A 13,808-nucleotide genomic window follows, 5' to 3' on the forward strand; every position below is an offset into this window, starting at 1 on the left:
AATCTGGAATTATTAGGCAACAAATTGGCATGTGAAACTTATACCACTAGAAATATAATTTAAAAACACTCAATTTAGACTAGCATATCATGTGGTTTGCTTATGTATAGCCTGAGATATGCTTGAATTAGTGTAAAAGTAGTTTTATACATCACTTGCATGAAAATAACCTTGTATGATAAAATATGTTAACTTCTGTGATTAAAGCTTTGCATATTTGAAATGTAGACAAAAATTAACTCATCTTTCATGTAGATATCATAGGCTAATTGTATCCAGATCTTCGGATAATCGCGTGCGAATGTGACTAGCTAAATGAGAATCGAATCTGAAAATTGCTCACTATTTTGTACTATGTGGAATGTGTGTGTTGTAAGAGCATGTATGCTTCTGTAAAATGAAACTTAACATGATATGTGACTTGTTGTTAGTTTATGTCAATCTCTAAAACCTTATGCATTGGGCACAATAGAGCCATACTTTATGTAAATTCTGATTTGAGCTGAAAACTGAATATTCAACTTGCACGAATAAACTGTACAAATTGGCTAAACAAAAGTTGCTAGAATTTTTATATGTGTTACTTTGATTTGTCTTTGAACTATGGACACTGGTCTTGTATCAATTGCATGTTCGTAACTCCGGTTATAGCCAAAATGAAATCAGTGCGCGGTCAAAAACTAACTTGACAAACCTCAAATGTATCCCTTCTGATTCCTGACTTTTAATTATCGTATTAGTCCCTGGCCAGACTTTTTGGAATCAATTTTAAGTATATTTATGATCTGGAGTTTGTCATGATTACTTGAATTTTGTACTATGAGATAATGTGCTAAGTATGCTACGTGTTCATGAACTTTGTGCATAACGATAAACTGAAATTGTGAAAATGATCATTCATGACCTAAAACGTATTGTTTGACTTAGGTTTGACATGTTGACAAATATTTGACATGAACCTACTGATGTTGAATTTAGTTGACCACATTGACCAAGTTTGACTTTTGGTTTGACTTCGATTGACTTTGTTTGACTTGCATGATATAGTTGACTTTTACTTTGAAACGCGTCGAGTCGAGCAATAAGATAACGTACACTATGAAACCACACGTATTTAAGATATATATATATTAACCAACCTAAATACGTATACTTAGGTTGCATTACTCGGCTATAAACCGTACAAGTTAATTGTTCACTTTTCAATCCGAGCTTTATTCAAAGGTGAATCTACAGTCCCGCTTTTTACATGTTTTCAGGGATGAGAATACATGCGGTTATACTTACATTTTCAAATGCTTTTGTATTGACATGAGTACTATATATCCATATTGAGTTTGTTCAAAAAGCCTCTAGCTTGAATACTTTTAATACCATCGGTGTAAGCACAATTTAGATGGACGGATCCGTTAGGTTGATAACCTCGCCCAAACAATATTAACCATGGTGTATTTTACTTTGAACATTAAATACATTTGAACAAGTGTATAACATTTTAGGAGGTAAAGGCGGGTATAGTGGCTTCTATACTCGGGTCATTGCTAGTATTCAGGTGCTCATATTATGCAAACGTTTTGCGACTTTGTGTTGTACTTGTAAAATCTCGTGGTCAAGGAAACTATACTATTTTTCTGATAACTGTTTTTCAGATACTATACAACGTTATTTAAAACTGTGGTTTATGAATAAATGAGATAGAAATTTGACATGGTATTGTCTAAAAATATTTGAAACTTGACATGGTATTGTCTACAAATATTTGAAGCTTGCCATGATAGTGTCAACAAACTTTTGAAAAGGGACATGGTGTTGTCTTCAAACTTTTAACATTATACATTGGTGGTCTTCTACTAATAAACGTTTTCAGAATATTGTTTCTTAAGCATACTGTATTGTTTACCTAAAACCTGTAGATTCACTCAACATTATTGTTGATCCGTTTTGCGTGTTTTATTCTCAGGTATTAATTGCTTCCGCTGTAAATTGTTGCCGTTACGTAGAAGTCAAGCCAAGCACTGGGACCAGAGTTAACGTTCCGTCAAAGGGATTTTTGATGGGGTGTTATAGTGAGAAATAATACAAGAATATAATGAACAGCTCATTGGTTTGGTTTTGTTGTTGGGTTAGCGGGAGGTTGCGGGTTAGAGTCCGGGCAGGGACGTTTATTCTTTTTTTTTAAAAAGCTTGTTACATTGAGGTAGCATTCCTATTATCTTATTATTATTATTATTATTATTATTATTATTATTATTATTATTATTATTATTATTATTATTATTATTATTATTATTATTATTATTATTATTATTATTATTATTATTATTATTATTATTATTATTATTATTATTATTATTATTATTATTATTATTATTATTATTATTATTATTATTATTATTATTATATTATTATTATTATTATTATTGTTATTATTATTAATATTATTAGTATTAGTATTACAACTATTATTATTATTATTATTATTATTATTATTATTATTATTATTATTATTATTATTATTATTATTATTATTATTATTATTATTATTATTATTATTATTATTATTATTATTTCTAATACAAGTATTAGGTGTCATTTTATAATTATTAGTATTATTGAAATTAACATTTTTATTTAAAATTATCAATTTTATTATTAAAGTTACCATTTTTATTATTATTAGAATTATCATGATTTTTATCATAATTAGTATTATTTTTATCATTATTATTATTAGTATTATTAAAATACCAAATAAAGATTTTCTATATAAAAATATATTTATGACATAAAACATAACTATATTAATATTTGTGTAATAAATATTAATTATCTATTTAAAGTATATAAAAATAAATATATCTAATTAAGTTATTTATGAAACATATAATTTATTAAAATAACAATTATATCACTAATAATATGTAAATTTGTTCGATTACAATTATATGTATTAATATATATATAACTGATGTAGGTTCGTGAATCTGAGGCCAACCCTGCATTGTTCAGATCCGTCGTATGCATATTTTTACTACAAAATATCATATCGTGAGTTTCATTTGCTCCCTTTTCAAATGCTTTTGCAATATATATTTTTGGAACTGAGAATACATGCGCTGCTTTTATAAATGTTTTACGAAATAGACACAAGTAATCAAAACTACATTCTATGATTGGATTATCGAATCGAATATCACCCTTTTTAGTCTGGTAATCTAAGAATTAGGGAACAGAAACCCTAACTGACGCTAATCCTAAAGATAGATCTATTGGACCTAACAAACCCCATCCGGGTTACGGATGCTTTAGTACTTCGATTTTATCATGTCCGATGAGAGTCCCGGAATGATGGGGATATTCTAAAAGCGTTTTGTTAATGTCGATTACCATGTGTTCACCATATGAATGATTTTTAATTCGCGGGTTACGCGTATTATTTTGTACTCGGGTTACGTGTACAATTAAATATCTGTAAATCTTGTGGTCTATTAAAATTATGAAAATGAATGATTATGATAAACCTTTGAACTCACCAACCTTTTGGTTGACACTTTAAAGCATGTTTATTCTCAGGTATGAAAGAAATCTTCTGCTGTGCACTTGCTCATTTTAAGGATATTACATGGAGTCGTTCATGGCATATTTAGAACATTACCTCGCAATGGGACCAAATGTTGATGACTTCGTCCAGATGGATTAGGACGGGGTATGATAGTTGGTATCAAAACGGTGGTCTTAGTGAACCAGGTCTTGCATTAGTGTGTCTAACTGATAGTTGTTAGGATACATTAGTGAGTCTGGACTTCGACCTTAGCTGCATATTATAAGTTTTGTTTATCATTCATAGTGGAAAATTACCTTCTTATCAATCCTAAGTCTCGACACATCTTCCTTCACTCATTACATAGATAGTGTATCGATAAATTTATATCTTAGCGTATCTGTTACTATAAACATTATCTGACAGTTTCTGAAGATTCCTCCGTGACTTATGAGATTTTGGTATTGTATATACATATGTAAGTTATGTATTGAAGCATATCAAACTAAATCTTATAATCTATTTCACCTCGAAAACCCTTTATCTAACCGTACAAGATGGAACTCACAACTAGTTCAAATTCCTCGGATTCCGACAGTTATTCCGATATAGATTTCCACTCGAGCTTCGAAAGCAGTGTAACCAGAATGGATCAACCAATTATCCATCATTAGTTCTGAAGGAATTGGGGATGTGTTTGTAGTCGACTTGATCAATGGAGAAGAGAAGAAGGCGATCCTTTCCACCCACCAACCTGCACACTTGGCGAAGAACCTGAAGCACTTACCGGCGAACCTGTTCAAGACACCATTTTCTCTCTCATTTCCAGAGTATCTCGTCATGATTATATACTATCTCAAATTCTAAACCTTATTCATCCGATTGTTCTAAACACCAATCATCCCGGAATAATAGAAGAATTCAACGAGCTTCGCGCTCGAATAGTGACTTTGGAAAATATGATGCACAACTTACAGGCATCACAGACAGCATCATCCGTACCAGCAGCATCACCAGCCCCAGTAGTACCACCAACAACAACATCCGCATCACGCGCCTCAACATCACAATCTTTACCTCGAGCATAATCATCATTCTACATGATGATTATATAATTTCTAATGTTTTAGAGATTATGTACCCTAGTTGTAACCGTAAATCAGATGAGATTAATATCATATTAACTCATTAAATCCATGATTACATCTGAAGAAAATATATATGTATATATGTTTTCATAAAGATTGTAATTAAAAATTCTTTTGTACAAACTGTTAATGGTGAAAATATTTTAACGGGTAGGTAACACCCGAGGAAATATTTAGCTTTCATATTAACATGTTATACTGTACATTCTTCGAATCTGATTCAACAGTCATTTACTATCCTACTTACATCCAACGATATACACATCCGTTCACCGCAGAATAACCATTTTCATTCAATTTCATATTTGGATTTTAACCTATCAGAACCCAACAAGTGGCATAATGAAGAAAACATTGGTCAAAATAAAATTTGTTAGAAACAAACAAATTAACTATGAGAAATTTTGTTAAGAATCCACGCTAACAAAATCCTAGCTAACTGTTCCTAGCTAACTGTTAATTCCTTATAACATTTTATTTATCGCAATTTAATTATCGCAATTTTAATTCTTGCAATTTTATTTATCGTCATTTAATTTCTGTTATTTATTTTACGCACTTTATTTATCGTCATTTAAATACTGTTAATTGCGCATTTTAAATATCGGGACACGTATACAAGGTTTTGACATATCATATCGACGCATCTATATATATTATTTGGAATAACCATAGACACTCTATATGCAGTAATGACCGAGTTAGCTATACATGGTTGAGGTTGATTCTAAAATAATATATATACTTTGAGTTGTGATCGAGTCTGAGACATGTATATAATCGGTCACGACACGTATTAATTAATTCGAATATTATTTATTAAACTATATATGAATTTTTGAACTACTAATTGTGGACTATTAACTATGGACTAATAACATTGGACAATTAAAATGAATTAAAATATTGATTATAACATATGAAACTAAACATTTCTTCAAGTTTGCCACTTGATTTCATCTTAAAAAATCTTTTGTATCTTGACGATTACAATCTGCATTCAAACTCTTCAAAATTCTTGAAACACCTCAGACTGATAACCAATGATTCAGTTATGATAACTTTGAATGCTGATGAAGCAGCAAAACTGTTGATGGTTTTAATGACCAAAAGCTTGATACTAAAGAATGGTGTGTTGAAAAAGCTCAGATTTGGAACTGAAAAACGGATTGATCAAACCATGAAGGAGACCGAGGACAAATACAAGGACCAAACCCTATATTCAAAGAATCCAGATAATTCTGTATCCGATGAAATCTTTAGAGAATACCTTGCTCCGTACTCATGATAAATCTTCTGGAAAATATTTCTTCACCAACCTTCGATCTTAGAAATTCTAAAAATATCATCATAAATATCTTCGATATTTCTGAGGATATTTTCATAACTCTTCTTGTCCGAAATTAGTTATCTCTTCGTGCTATCTATATTACAGCATAAAGGAAACTGTTTTAGTTTCTCTATTCTGTAAAAATTCAAGTTTTAAATTATGAATGATTTCTGGAGAAGTGTTGGGAATTGAAGCATGAGTTAGTATAATATAATGATGTCAGGCCAACGTAGTTATATTACAGTAAGTCATGCTGAATTTCTAATGGAACGTGATGATGGTTCACAGATCATACCGTCATCATGTGCCATGTTACATAACTCTTTCATTCTATTTAATCTCTAAACATATCAAGAACATAATTACTTGATAGTTCTATTTTTCGGATATTCTGATAATTTGACAAATGAAATCGTGTTATTACCTTTCCTTTCTGTGTCGTATATTATGATCATCCGAAACTTCATATCTACGAATCTGAGATGTTTTAATCGCTTTACTATAAGACGGGAAGGAAACAAAAGCATGAAGCTTCAAAATATAGGGGAGAATATAAGTACAACAACAACACATAATTACAAACCGTGTATATCAATGTGTATATCAATATAAAGAAACGGGAGAATTATAAATGCAACAATCCCAAGAGCGAAGTAGAAGTAAATAGATTCCTCCGGTGGGAGTTGGAATAGAAGAATGATTGTTGCGATAGTCAGAATGAGGTCAAGGATCAGAACTGGAATAAGCATTTCCACAATCTTTTGAAAGTTGAAATTGTGGAAAGTAAGATGAGAATGGTGACATTAAAGAAAAAAAGAAGGTGAATTTATAGTGAAATATCAAACGTAACAACCGAGGTAGATTACCGCATTTAATTAAAGAGATCATAATTTCTTTAATCACCGAAGAATCAAATCTTAATTAGATCACGAAGATTTACTCTAAATTCCTTGAATTTCGGAAATTAACCGTGACTACGTTAGAAGTTAAGACGAAACTTTAACTTCTCATTTCACTCTTTTGTGATAGCTTCATCCATACTCTTCGAGTAATCAAATTGTTTTATACATATTACTCAACGATGATAAAACTCTATTTATCAACTCATATTCGTCATGAAAACATTCTTATTGTTAGCCATGACGACCTCGATCAAATTTCGTGACGAAATTTATTTAACGGGTAGGTACTGTGACGACCCAGAAAATTTTGACTAATTTTGAATCAAACTCTCGATACGATTTAATATTTTTGACACGATAAGCAACGTATGTTAAGTTGAGTCTCAAAAATTTTGAGCTGTTTTCATATATGCAATTACCCTTCGACTATCTCTGATGATTAACGAACAACTATTTGTAAATAGATACATATATATTTTATGTGTATAGATATGTATATATTTGAAGCATAATTTAAAATATTACATGCTTTAATTAAGTATATTAAATAAAAATAAAATATATTAAATGTAACTATTAAATGACAGTAACACTTGTTTGTCATTTCGAATGATATTAAACAAGTTAAATACAAAGTTATGATGATTTAAAAATAAACTTAGTTCCATAAATAAGTTATGTGAATTTTAATTTCGTTAAAAATTACAAGTAAATTCTTAATTTGAAAGTTAATATTCCTTACATTTTACTTGGGATTGAGCGCTAATACCAGGTCAACAATTTATGACTGATTTAACAAAGGTTATGACCAAAACAAATATATCAACACTATCTTAAAATATGGAATTTTTCTAAAGACTTTTATATGTCAACGTTTAATAATGGAGCACGAATTAATACTCGTGTTAAAAGTGTCGGTAGCATAGATACAATTAAACTTCACGGGTTGTTAAATGGCTGCTTTTATATTGCAAGTTGGAAACTTTTTTTTAACTCTTCGAAATATATATATATATATATATATATATATATATATATATATATATATATATATATATATATATATATATATATATATATATATTCATACGTTGTGCATGATTACATAATCTATCACTATCACTTTTGAGCATTTGGTTTATTTGCTTGACTTTATCATCAAAAGAGATACCTTCAACCATTATAACCTATAGGTACTACACCTCGTTTATATTTGTATTGTGAGAACCCAAACCAACAAAAACTAACATATATGCACACTCTCATATACATCCATCGATCAATCTATATCATATATCTCTATTACTATTAGTCTTAAGACTTTCACTCCATAAATCATTGATCATCATCATTAACTCCTAACTTGATCATCTTCTACATCAAACGTCAAACACCATCCTATACCATCACCTTCGCCTACATTCTTGTTGCTACTACTAGTCGAAGATCAATAAAGTATCATTCTTCGTTTTTGATTTGCTTGCAGCTATAGCTGAACAAGATTCAAGATCACGACTACTGCTACAATCGACCAAAGCTTGAGAATCACCCTCACCTTCAGCCTTTTTCCGATTGTAGCTACAAACCACCTTCAATACCCATCACCACGGAACACTATGTAACAATCGTTCATCTCTCTCTCTCCTAATCACCATGGTAAATCACCATTAAACCACCCCTCAGACTGCTACTCGAAATTTATGTTTTTGTTTACGGTGTCAACAACAAACCGCCATCAATACAAACTGTTGCTATTAAATGTAATTCTGCCTTATCAACCATCATGGCCTCCATGCTCGATTGCTTCTGCTATTTCTAGGTTGCTACCGCAGTCAACGGAAATCACTAAATAACCATCAAACAAACCTGCAAGTTGTTACAGTTCGCTGCTAAAACCTGTTTGTTTCCTTCTATTTTATCTGAAAACCATATCCTATTAAACGTGGTATTCCTGCTACTGCTATATTGCTGGTTACATCTGCTACTGTTATGGTTTCTATCACTGTTACTACTCGACAAAGCTCCGAACCACCACAATTACCATTAAACGAATGATCGGTTTTACTTCTACCATCGTTTTACTGTTAGCCAGAGGAATAACTGTCACCATCTCCGATAACTTGCTATCCCTCTCCTGATGTGCTTCGAATTTTATGGTTTCTGTATTTTGTGATAATCGAAGATTAAAACCAGAAACTAGAAACCTTTTTTTTTTGTTATTGCTCGAACCTGCTTTTCCTTGTTCAATTAAAAATGCAACTGCTTTTTCTTTTGGGCCAAAAGTCACCAAAACAATACCCACTTGCCCTTATAAAGGTATAAATATTTATTATTTATACAAAGCATTATTAATAAGTGTCGGTAATCTGATCATTATGATTTTGATAATGTAAAAAGACATGGGGATGATGTGAAGATGACAGTTAATGATGTGCTAATAATGATAAACTATTAAAGCCTTGTGTTCGTTTAATCTTTTTCCTGATGTCAAGCCACAAAACAAATTGGACTGATTATTTGAAGGTATATTGGGTTTGTTATCGGGCTATTATTTTGGGCTGCCATTTCTTTTTGTTTGGGTCGTAATCCTTGGCCAAGAACCAGCTTATGTTATCGTTAAAATGACGAGAATGATGTTGTTGATCGTGATACTGGTTATAACGATGAAGATAATATACATAGTATGATGAGATTTAGGACACGGTTTATAAAGTTAAACGTGAGAAATAATACAAGAATATAATGAACAGCTCATTGGTTAGGTTTTGTTGTTGGGTTAGCGGGAGGTCGAGGGTTCGAGCCCGGGCAGGGACGTTTATTCTTTTTTTAAAAGCTTGTTACATTGAGGTAGCATTCCTATTATCTTATTATTATTATTATTATTATTATTATTATTATTATTATTATTATTATTATTATTATTATTATTATTATTATTATTATTATTATTATTATTATTATTATTATTATTATTATTATTATTATTATTATATTATTATTATTATTATTGTTATTGTTATTATTGTTATTATTATTAATATTATTAGTAATTAGTATTAGTATTACAACTACTACTACTACTATTATTATTATTATTATTATTATTATTATTATTATTATTATTATTATTATTATTATTATTATTATTATTATTATTATTATTATTATTATTATTATTATTATTATTATTATTATTATTATTATTATTATTATTATTATTATTTCTAATACAAGTATTAGGTGTCATTTTATAATTATTAGTATTATTGAAATTAACATTTTTATTTAAAATTATCAGTTTTATTATTAAAGTTACCATTTTTATTATTATTAGAATTATCATGATTTTTATCATAATTAGTATTATTTTTATCATTATTATTATTAGTATTATTAAAATACCAAATAAAGATTTTCTATATAAAAATATATTTATGACATAAAACATAACTATATTAATATTTGTGTAATAAATATTAATTATCTATTTAAAGTATATAAAAATAAATATATCTAATTAAGTTATTTATGAAACATATAATTTATTAAAATAATAATTATATCACTAATAATATGTAAATTTGTTCGATTACAATTATATGTATTGATATATATAACTGATAAAGGTTCGTGAATCTAAGGCCAACCCTGCATTGTTCAGATCCGTCGTATGCATATTTTTACTAAAAAATATCGTATCGTGAGTTTCATTTGCTCCCTTTTTAAATGCTTTTGCAATATATATTTTTTGGGACTGAGAATACATGCGCTGCTTTTATAAATATTTTACGAAATAGACACAAGTAATCGAAACTATATTCTATGGTTGGATTATCGAATCGAATATCACCCTTTTTAGTCTGGTAATCTAAGAATTAGGGAACATTAACCCTAATTGTCGAGATTCCTAAAGATAGATCTATTGGGCCTAACAAACCCCATCCGGGTTACGGATGCTTTAGTACTTCGATTTTATTATGTCCGATGAGAGTCTCGGAATGATGGGGATATTCTAGACGCGTTTTATTAATGTCGATTACCAGGTGTTCACCATATGAATGATTTTTAATTCGCGGGTTACGCGTATTATTTTGTACTCGGGTTACGTGTACAATTAAATATCTGTAAATCTTGTGGTCTATTGAAATTATGAAAATGAATGATTATGATAAACCTATGAACTCACCAACCTTTTGGTTGACACTTTAAAGCATGTTTATTCTCAGGTATGAAAGAAATCTTCCGCTGTGCATTTGCTCATTTTAAGGATATTACATGGAGTCGTTCATGGCATATTTAGTACAGTACCTCTCAATGGGATCAAATGTTGTTGACTTCGTCCAGATGGATTAGGACAGGGTATGACATTGATGATCTGTGAAACTAAATAACATAACAGCACTCTTTCAACAAATGGCTTGATATGCATCCGATGTCATTTTCAGTCAATTGGTAAAGTTTAACATTATGGACTAGTGGTCTTTGTATAATTGGCTAGATACGCAACCAATGTCATTTTCAGTCAACTTGTACAAGTTCATCTTTTTATATTTGGAGTCTAATGTTTTATACAGTAGTAGTCATTAACACCTATTATAAATTCAAACGACGAATATATATCACTTTATTTAAAGTCGAAGGTCATTCTCACCTGTTCAAATTAACCATTACCAACTTAATTCGGTAGGAATAACATTCCTATTTCTGACTGGTGTTGTTAATAGGTCTAATCTTTCTTGTTACTCTTACGGCCATTTCCACAAGAGAATTAAGAATCGAGAGTGGTTGTTGGGTTGGTCTATGTTAGTATAATGGAAACTCTCCATTAATGTAACCCCTCTATTTTTATCACGTGACACATTATTAATTTGTGCTTGAATTAAGTTTTTTGGAAAGAAATTAATGGATAAATATATATTTGATAGAATAAAAGTGATAATATTCCACAAAACAATAGTATCGTAATTCGGGATGCAGCTTACAGATTTAATAAACAATGTTTTCATCATATAAATTACCTTCCTATTAGTTCAGTTTAATAGTTTAATTATTATTGTTTTTAGAAATTACAGAATAACAAATACCAAAAGATATAAACATATAATAATAAAAATTAATCCTGATTAAAACGTTAATTAAAAAGAACAACACCCGATTCATACTTATCCATTACAAACCTTTAACAAAAAGTGTTAGTAATAATATTGTGATTTGGTTTATCCCTGCACTTATAAATTACAAACTTGAAGACCTTTACCAAACAGCCTGCACGGTCTAAAAAGTCGTGTCAGGTGGTGCGTGAAATGTCCCGTTCTTATTGATTAAAAACGTTCCATATTAATTGATTTCGTTGCGAGGTTTTGACCTCTATATGAGACGTTTTTCAAAGACTGCATTCATTTTTAGAACAAACCATAACCTTTATTTCATAAATAAAGGTTTAAAAAGCGTCACTTAGATTATCAAATAATGATAATCTAAAATATCCTGTTTACACACGACCATTACATAATGGTTTACAATACAAATATGTTACATCGAAATCAGTTTCTTGAATGCAGTTTTTACACAATATCATACAAACATGGACTCCAAATCTTGTCCTTATTTTAGTATGCAACAGCGGAAGCTCTTAGTATTCACCTGAGAATAAACATGCTTTAAACGTCAACAAAAATGTTGGTGAGTTATAGGTTTAACCTATATATATCAAATTGTAACAATAGACCACAAGATTTCATATTTCAATACACATCCCATACATAGAGATAAAAATTATTCATATGGTGAACACCTGGTAATCGACATTAACAATATGCATATATGAATATCCCCATCATTCCGGGATCCTCCTTCGGACATGATATAAATTTCGAAGTACTAAAGCATCCGGTACTTTGGATGGGGCTTGTTGGGCCCGATAGATCTATCTTTAGGATTCGCGTCAATTAGGGTGTCTGTTCCCTAATTCTTAGATTACCAGACTTAATAAAAAGGGGCATATTCGATTTCGATAATTCAACCATAGAATGTAGTTTCACGTACTTGTGTCTATTTTGTAAATCATTTATAAAACCTGCATGTATTCTCATCCCAAAAATATTAGATTTTAAAAGTGGGACTATAACTCACTTTCACAGATTTTTACTTCGTCGGGAAGTAAGACTTGGCCACTGGTTGATTCACGAACCTATAACAATATATACATATATATCAAAGTATGTTCAAAATATATTTACAACACTTTTAATACATTTTGATGTTTTAAGTTTATTAAGTCAGCTGTCCTCGTTAGTAACCTACAACTAGTTGTCCACAGTTAGATGTACAGAAATAAATCGATAAATATTATCTTGAATCAATCCACGACCCAGTGTATACGTATCTCAGTATTGATCACAACTCAAACTATATATATATTTTGGAATCAACCTCAACCCTGTATAGCTAACTCCAACATTTACATATAGAGTGTCTATGGTTGTTCCGAAATATATATAGATGTGTCGACATGATAGGTCGAAACATTGTATACATGTCTATGGTATCTCAAGATTACATAATATACAAAACAAGTTGATTAATTTATGGTTGGAATAGATTTGTTACCAATTTTCACGTAGCTAAAATGAGAAAAATTATCCAATCTTGTTTTACCCATAACTTCTTCATTTTAAATCCGTTTTGAGTGAATTAAATTGCTATGGTTTCATATTGAACTCTATTTTATGAATCTAAACAGAAAAAGTATAGGTTTATAGTCAGAAAAATAAGTTACAAGTCGTTTTTGTAAAGGTAGTCATTTCAGTCAAAAGAACGACGTCTAGATGACCATTTTAGAAAACATACTTCCACTTTGAGTTCAACCATGATTTTTGGATATAGTT

This window comes from Rutidosis leptorrhynchoides, chromosome 7 (genome assembly GCF_046630445.1).
Source record: "Rutidosis leptorrhynchoides isolate AG116_Rl617_1_P2 chromosome 7, CSIRO_AGI_Rlap_v1, whole genome shotgun sequence".
NCBI classification, from domain to species: Eukaryota; Viridiplantae; Streptophyta; class Magnoliopsida; order Asterales; family Asteraceae; genus Rutidosis; species Rutidosis leptorrhynchoides.